The 8,785-nt window shown below is 50.0% G+C and overlaps 1 long non-coding RNA gene across 1 annotated transcript; it reads right to left on the reverse strand.

Annotated features, from left to right (window-relative positions):
* Positions 1-7,902: 7,902 nt before the first annotated feature.
* Positions 7,903-8,372, reverse strand: GCAWKR (gastric cancer associated WDR5 and KAT2A binding lncRNA). The gene has a single exon (XR_011625393.1). It is a non-coding gene; the product is annotated as a gastric cancer associated WDR5 and KAT2A binding lncRNA (long non-coding RNA).
* Between the last annotated feature and the right edge of the window lie 413 nt (positions 8,373-8,785).

Genomic DNA, 8,785 nt, shown 5'->3' on the forward strand with positions numbered 1-8,785 from the left:
TCACCACTGCTCCTGCCTGGAGTGCTCTTTTCCTGAGATCTTTGCATGACTGATCTCTCCTCATGAAAGTCTCAGCTTAAATGCTGCCTCCTCAGAGAGGCCTCCCCCGACCAGTCTGTCTGAAACCCCTCCCGCATCCCGCATCCCATTCTGTCATCTCTATGGCCCTGATTATACATTTCCTCTTTGTTTGCTGATGGATTCCTGATTCTAGAACGTAAGCGAAAATGCGGGGGACCCTCCCCACCCCGACACCAGCCACCAGGTGGCGTCCTTGACCCAGGACAGCTTGGTACCTACTATTACAAGGGGCCCCCAAATACTCAAAATTGGCACCCTCACCAACTGGGAGTTGGATAGTTTATTAGTAGATCTGCAGTGACTGCATCAGGACTAATAGTCTTTCCAGAACAAGTTAAAATGAGGCTTTAGGTTGGTGTCATTAAAAAACAAGTTCTGCTTGTTTTCCCACCCATGCCTGGGACGTTTATAGATGAAGTAACCCTGTCAGTGCTTAGCATAGTGTTGTATCCCTGGTGGAGACCAGAGAGATCTCCAAAACCTACATCTTTAGAAACTCTGCACCCATGGCACGAGCGTGTGTCCATGGCTATGGAGTTAGCTGTTAGCTAGGGTGGAGGAGCCCAGACCACCTGACTCCCAGCCTGGGATGCCTTCTTTCATGCCATGCAGAAACCCATGACCAGGCCTGTGCCAAAGCACCCTCTTGGTTTGTATCTTGTAAGAGGTAGAATGTTTAATCCTGAACAGGGTGGACTTCTGGTAAGCCAAAGGGTTTTTTGCTCAGTTACAAAGCATTCTAGGAGCTAGGCACCATAACTACAGAATAATAAGACATCCCTCAAAGAGTCTGTAATGTAATTGGGAGAATAACTATGTCTGGTAGAATAATGAGCGATGAATTCAAGATGTTAATGACATCCTGGAGAGGGAAGAGTAGAGGTAAGAGATGGTCCTCTTGGGTATAGGGAAGATTTTTCAAAAGAGGGAAATGTCCAAGATCGTGTGGTCGGGCCTCTGTGTTGTCACTCTATTTTGGCAAAATAAAAGCTGGCAGCATTGGTGCCACCATACTGAAAACTCCAGGGAGTTCCAGCTTTGCAGCTGGGTGAGACTGTGCTGACTGTGCTGGGGCCCTGGGGCTGGGAGTCTGGTGGCCCATCATCCTGTGGTTCTGCCATTTCTGCCCAGTCCTCGCACCTCCAGCAGAAGGTATTTTTAGGGTGTGCTTTAAAGATGGACAACTCCTCAGAGAGTCACCAAATGGCTTCAAACTCTGAAAATGCTGAAAGTAGGCTTGACTTTGCTGTTGCTAGGTAGTATCCTGCCTCTATGTTGGGACACAAAATAAAGGCCACCAATCTTTTTGAGGTAGTAGAATTCCTCCCGAGGCGGGTGGGAGAGCATTCACACCCCCACCTGTCTCCCTCCATCTTATGTTGGTGCTCAGGAAGCTGCACTGTCAGGCTGTGTGGCACAACCACGTGGGCATGTTGTATTTGGAGTGTTGGTCTCAAGAGGGAAGACATGTTTGGTTATGCTTTTCTTTTCTTTTTCTTTTTCCTTTTTTTCTTTTTCTTTGTTTTTTGAGACAGAGTCTTGCTCTGTTGCCCAGGCTGGAGTGCAGTGACACAATCTTGGCTCACTGCAACCTCTGCCTCCTGGGTTCAAGTGATTCTCCTGTCTCAGCCTCCCAAGTAACTGGAGCTACAGGCATGTGCCACCACACCCAGCTAATTTTTGTATTTTTAGTAGAGACGGGGTTTCTCCGTGTTGGTCAGACTGGTCTCGAACTCCTGACCTCAGGTGATCTGCCCACCTTGGCCTCCCAAAGGGCTGGGATTACAGGCATGTGCCACCGCACCCAGCCTGGTTATGCTTTTCTTAAAATGTAGTTTGCAGCCATAAGCTAGTCCATAGAACTATCTCCATTTTACCTTGTATATAGGGACTCATAAGCAAACTTACTTTTTATCCTTAAATGGTGTAGGACTTGTTATCTATTACATGGATTAAATAGGAAAAATGTTTGAGGTAGGTGGCCTGGCGCACATTGTCTGTAACAGACACTACTTACCTAGAGGCCCCTCTCATCTAGCAACTTCCTAGCAATCTAGCAATGATCTAGCAACTTCCTTTCTGCTAACCTTTGTGATTGAAGAAACTTATTTTTGGTAACTTTCCCAATCCACAAAACCAATCCCATTTTAAGGTGGGAAAGTGTAGTGTAACAATGGGATCACTGTTTTTTTGTTGGTGAGATGAAAATATTTAAGCTTGGCCCTAACACCAGTTGCTATTGAAAGGTACTGCCTTGTACAAAATAACAAATCAAATCCCAAACTGTCTGTTTATGGTTATTACGGTTCACTTCATTAATCCATAACTCTGATTACATTCTTTCTCCTGCCCTACCCTGAAGGCTGAGCTCTGAGGCCAGGGGGCTGGGCCTGCTCTTCTCTGGGAACTGCGTGTCCAAAAACATATTTGGGCAAAATGGATGAGTTGTGGACAAAGGGAACTCTCAGACTTTCAGGGGACCTTACCTGAGGGGCTCCTTCCGAGCCCTGGAGTCACGCTCCCCTATCCTGAGCACCTTGGCTCTTGAGACCCTGGGTTCCTGTTGCACCTGCAGAGATTCAGGTGAGAAATCTCTGGTTGGAGAAGGTAAGGTACAGGTGTGAGCTTGTTTTAATCTGAGATAATAATGCACAGACTTTCAAAGAATGAGATGGAGTGAACAGAGAGAAGCCCACGGTTGTGGGTACGGAGTGTGGATGTCCCTGATCCTCCGTGTGTCAGCCCATCTGTTAAGTCACCTTTCATCTTTGTGACATTTTCCCGGGGCCCTCTCCTGCTATAAACGACTTACGAAACACATGAATTAGAGACCGTCCTCAGCCCTACGCATGCAGCCCTTGACAGTGTGCTCTTTGGGCAGAGTTCTGGCCTCAAATGCACCTTCAGGAGCATTCCTTTGCTCAAGAGGCTGAGTATGGAGGAGGAGAGAAGACAGGCAAGGGAGGTGGGTTGCTCTGGGTTCCATCCTCACCCTCAATGGTATGGGGCCTTCAAGCTCTTTTGCCTCTCTCTTGGCCTCCTCGCCTATAAAATTCAGTCACACCTACTCATGGGGCAGCAGCTAGTCCCTGGTGATGGGCTCCACGAATGGAGCCTCCTGGTGTTCATGTCTCCGTGTGGTCCCCGGCTATGCTAACTCTGGGTTGGCCCTGCCGCTGCCTGAACTAGAGTGCTGAGTCATGGCGGGCCAGTTACAGGCCTGATCCTTGGGAAGCTCGGCAGCTTCTGCCTCTCTACTTGTGGGGGCCTGAGCGTCCATGTAGGAAGTCCAGGTAGCCTTCAGGAGAGACCACATGGAAAATCCATGTGCAGAGGGAGAGGCCCTAGCACCCCAAGGAGAGACAGGCCCAGGTGTCCCAATGTCCTGACTGAGCCCAGCCTCCCAGGCACTCCTGCCAAAGCTCCAGGGAAGTGAATGCAGTCACCCTCTGCATTGGAGGTCCAGCCACTGCCACCACCTGACTGCAGCTGGGCGAGACCCTAAACCAGACCAGCAGAGGGACCCTCTAATTGAGCCCCAATGAACCCTTAGAATCATGAGAAATTCAAAAAATGCCTGTTGTTTTAAGCCCTGAGCTTGGGGGCAGTTTGCTATGCAGGGATAGATCACAAGACATGGGCATACCCTAAAGTGAGGAATGCCAGCTGCCTGCTCCACCCCCACAGTGAGGTCCGAAAGATTTTCCGTTAAGTCTCAACGCAGCTCCTGGCACATGGAGGGTGCTCAGAAATAGCTGGTTTTCTTATAAATAAATGCAAACAGGTGGTTTTCCCTCTGTGGTGCCCTAATTAGTCTAAACGCTGACTTCTCATGGGCCCTGGCTCCTGATATCCTTAAATCTTTTTTTATTTTTTATTTTTTATTGAGATGGAGTCTAACTCTGTCACCCAGGCTGGAGTACAGTGGCCCAATCTTGGCTCACTGCAACCTCTGCCTCCTGGGGTCAAGAGATTCTCCTGCCTCAGCCTCCTGAGTAGCTGGGATTACAGGCACGTGCCACCACGCCTGGCTAATTTTTGTATTTTTGTAGAGATGAAGTTTCACCATGTTGGCCAGGCTGGTCTCGAACTCCTGACCTCAAGTGATCCGCCCACCTTGGCCTCCCAAAGAGCTTGGATTACAGGAATGAGCTACTGCACCCAGCCCCTGATATCCTTAAATCTTGTTAACTCCATGGAAGGGGGCTTCAGGCGTGCCAGCCCATTGGCAGAGCCATGTTGCAGGGGCATCTCATTCAGCAGACATTTACAGGCCTGTTCTTATGTGCCAGATGCCACGCCAGGCACTGAGGCTCCTGCAGACGGCACTACAGACCAACCACTGATCTCATAGCTGGTACATGGCGGGGAGAAGACAGACACGGAATGAGAAGCTGTAAGTGTGAGTAGTGGTATGGAGAAGTGCAGAAAGGGGAGAGCTTACTTCGGTTTAGTTCAGCTGCAAGTGACGAAGACTAGAAACAACATCACTTAAAGAGGATACAGGTATATTTTCACCTAAGAGAAATACAGCCTTGGGCAGTCTAGGACTGACAAGGCAGCTCCACAGTCACTCATCAGAGTCTGATGTCTTCTTTCTTTCTGCTCAGCCCTCTTAGCTTGCAATGTCCATCCTCACATTGGTACCAAGATGGATGCTGGAGCTCCAGCCATCATAGCCACATTCCATGGGGGAAGGGCAAAGAAGAAAGTTCCCCTCCTGGTTTAATTATCCCCCTTTCAAATAACTTTCTCTGAAGCATCCCTCTACCCTCAAAGTCTTCTGCTTACACCCACTTGGCTACAGATGTCTGGAAACTTGGGAAATGTAGTGCTTTAGCTGGACCTATTGCTGCCCCAATAATATAAAGGTCTATCAGTCAGGAAGAAAGGGGAAAAGGTTTTGCTTGACAACTGGCATCCTCCACCCCAGGGACCACTCCGAAGCGCAGAAGTGACATTTTTCAACAGAAAGAAAGTTTGAACCAATTAGATAAAGAGCATTAAGATGCAGAGACTCAACCCCCACAGAAAACCCAAAGGTGAGAAATCTCATGAATCCTTCAAGGAATTCACAGGAGTCCATTGTGAACCTCTTCCCTCTCAACGTAATTCCCTCATCTGTTTAGCAGGAGCTTACTTTAGCTTAGGATCTGGGAAAACATGAGTCTCCCCTCCCACCATGAGAAGAAGCTGAGGTTACCATTCATCTTTGGGACTGAGTGAGTTTCCACTTTTCCCTGAGAGCAGACTTGACAGATGAGGGACATGGTGGAGCTGGGGCTCTGAGACGTAAAGCGGGGAAAAGGGGAACTCTTGAAACAAGGAGAGATGGATCCTTGCCTTCCTCTTCTGGGTTGAGGGGTCCAGGGGACTCCCTGAAGCAGCAGCTAGGAAGGCTACAGTCGTGAGACTTCTGGCAACTTCCAGGAGGACCCGGCATGCTGCTATCTGTTTGCTGATTTAGTCTAGTAAGTGCATGAAACAGTATTTTGAAATTACAATCTCCTTAGCTCTGGGGTCTATAGCAATGACTCCTCGAAATTCCTTTTGTTCTGATCTCACACATCAATTCAGCATGTGAGGGGGTCTGAAGGGAACTCAATTAGAAATGCAGGCTAGATACATGTTGCTTCCTTTCTCTTTTTCTTTCTCTTTCTTTCTTTTTTTCTTTTGCCTTTCAACACCTGGGGCTTGCCAAGCCCACTTCAAGGAAAGGGGCTGCATTTTAAGTTAGCCCTGTTTTCTGGAACTGGTGGGAACGTCTTCATTTTTTCAGGTTTCCGCCTGTGGTTACCTTGCAAGGCTTCTCAGCCAGGCCCTGCGTGTCCCCTCTCCCGCTGCATCCCGGCTTCCCCTGGCTGGATTCCCTAGCGCATCTGCTGTGGGCTGGGTGCCCAGTCGTTTTCCATTAATGCCTCTGGACAGAGAGGCCTACACAGCTGCACAGCTTGTGACGCAACGTACCCGACACATATACTCCCTGCCTGTCCCCGGCCAACCCTGGCCAGAGAGCCATCGGAAACTGGTGTTTACTGGGAAGTGATTTGACTTTGTAACACGGTGACCACAAGCCCCATTCCACTGGCCGACATGGTCCCAAATATTTCCTTCTCTCATGAACTTCCCATTCCCCCTGCCCCCACAATTGCTGTTTAGAAAAGTGTGGCTCAGGAAGGGGAGGAGAAAGTGGCAGCCTCATAATCTGGGAACGAAAGAGTCTTTGCACACTGTCATTAGAGGTCTGTACATATTGGACAAAATGTTGCTCTCTTGAAAAGTGAGTTATAACTCCTTAAATTTGCCCAGTCAGGATCTGACTCTCGTTTCTTAGAAGGCATTACATCGCTTTAATATGCAACAGTCTAACATAACATTAAATCATTTTTAAAAGTTTCATCTAGTTGATCCTGAGCCAAGGTATTCTTGGGTTGGGTTGCACATCCACCCTTTTGTTTTTTATATGGTTAAAAAGAAACACACGACAAAATACCTATCAAGTGATCTCACCCTTGCTGGTGTCCAAGAGTGATCTCTTGGCTCAGTGGGTCTCTTTGGTTTGTAGGGGCCCCAAAGGATGGCTTCATTTTCAAGACCAGCGAGTATTCTATGTGTGCCCACCACACACACCAGACTGCAGTGTGTGGGGGTGGGAGGAGGTGCCTGGGCCAGGTGCAGAATGGAAAAATCATGGTTTTCTAGGGATGCCAGGGACTTGAAGAGAGAGAGGCTAAGCCAGAGCTGGGAGGAGAGCAAGTGCTTTTGCCCCTTTTATAAGAGATGCTTCAGCAAAGCCTTCACCACACACATCCTCCATTTCCCTTCCACAAAAGGGGACCACTCCCTCACTGTGGCCCCACGTGAGGGCTGCTCTCCCGGGAGTCTTTGTCCTAACTCCTGCACCAAATCTTCTCTTTTGTTTGTCCTCCAGACCATCCTTGGAACTTTTCTTTATTTGTTTGTTTTTGAGACGGAGTCTTGCTCTGTTGCCCAGGCTGGAGTGCAGTAGCGTGATCTCAGCTCACTGCAATCTCTGCCTCCCAGGTTCCAGAGATTCTCCTGCCTCAGCCTCTTGAGTAGCTGGGACTACAGGTGCACACCACCATGCCTGGCTAATTTTTGTATTTTTAGTAGAGACGGGGTTTCACCATGTTGGCCAGGCTAGTCTTGAACTCCTGACCTCAAGTGATCTACCTGCCTTGGCCTCACAAAGTGCTGGAATTACAGGCATGAGCCACTGCACTCAGCCTCTGTGGAACCTTTAGCCCTCAGTCAACTCTGCTTGGGTTAGACTTGGGTGTTCGAATGCCTGTCTCCCCATAGACAGTAAGAAGGGAGCCATGTCTTGGTCACCCAAAAATCTTGATGGCCTTCCAGTGTCCTTTGGTGACTCAGTGAATGCAGCAGAACCCCTCATATGGAGCTGGGGAAGATGGGGAGATGTCGCTTCCATTGCCACCTCCCGCCTCCTGCCCAGTGCTCAGCCCAGCCCCACAGCCCCCAACCCCCAGGATCCCCACTTCTCACTTCCTGACTCCACTCCTGCCCAGGCCTTGTCCTGCTGGCCTGGGGATTCCCCCAGCTCACCTTGGTTCTTCAGAATATGTAGTGGGGGTGGTAGAGATACATCTAGGGATATCTGGTAGGTGTGACAACATCCTTCCAGTCTCAGCCACCTCCAGAAGCTGCCTACGCCCTTGAGACTAGGTGATGGTCGGGTGAAGGAGGAAGTGGTTAGGGAAGCAGAGACCCAGATGGCTGCCTGAGTCCTAGGTAGGATGAGGGCCTAGGGATAGAATCTCCCGGGAGCACTCTGAGGACTCACTGGATAATCCACACTGTGTCCTCCTCCAGGAACCTGGGCCCTCGAGAGCCTCCTCCTGGAGCCCGTGGATGTGAGCCACTCTGGCCTCTGACCCGATCCTGGACACGTCTAGCAGGGCTGGCACCAGCTGCCCCCCAGCAATCCACCAGCCGACTCCAGCCGCCGGGGGCCTGTGTTGCAAGCTGGGTCTCTTCCTGCTCTCCCTGGGCCTGGCCTCTCCTCCCCAGTCGGCTTGGCTGTTCTGGAAACAATGACTATGGACAGAAACGACTTCTCATGGGGGTTTTGGAAACCGCGGCTGGGCATCAGCAAACAGCTTTTGCACAGGGCAGTGGCTCCCGAGGAGACGCAGAAACGCTGGGAGGCTGGAGGGGAAGTGACAGAGACAATAGGAGGCATTGTGTCTTCTCCCAGGAAGCTCTGCTTTGCATTGCTTCCAAGAAAATTGACTCTGGGGCAGCTCCATCTATTCCAAAGCAACAGCTTTATGTGATTATGTTAGTCCCAGGCTCGGACAAATGCGCCCTTCCTACCTCATTAACAATGCCAGCAGGGCCCAGCTGTGCCATGGGGGGCTCCGTGCCCTAATTCATCAGACAAGGCCGAGTGTAGGAAGTCATAAGAACAATGCATCTTAGAGCAGAAGCTCTCTGTGGAGGGAGTGCAGCTTTGATGTGGGGCATGGCCCTGATTAGGGTTGACGGCTAGGGATGGTCCGTGCTCGGGAAGGTGGCATAAGCCCGGATGGCATTTGGGATGTGGGGTTTTGCACCTGGGTCTGTTGAAGTTTGATGAAGTTTAACACGTGCAAACAGTGGCTTTTGTTCTGCAGGACAAAGGCCTTCCTCGACCTGGGCCCAGGCTGAGACCTTGGTGGTG

This window comes from Macaca nemestrina, chromosome 7, assembly GCF_043159975.1.
Source record: "Macaca nemestrina isolate mMacNem1 chromosome 7, mMacNem.hap1, whole genome shotgun sequence".
NCBI classification, from domain to species: domain Eukaryota; kingdom Metazoa; phylum Chordata; class Mammalia; order Primates; family Cercopithecidae; genus Macaca; species Macaca nemestrina.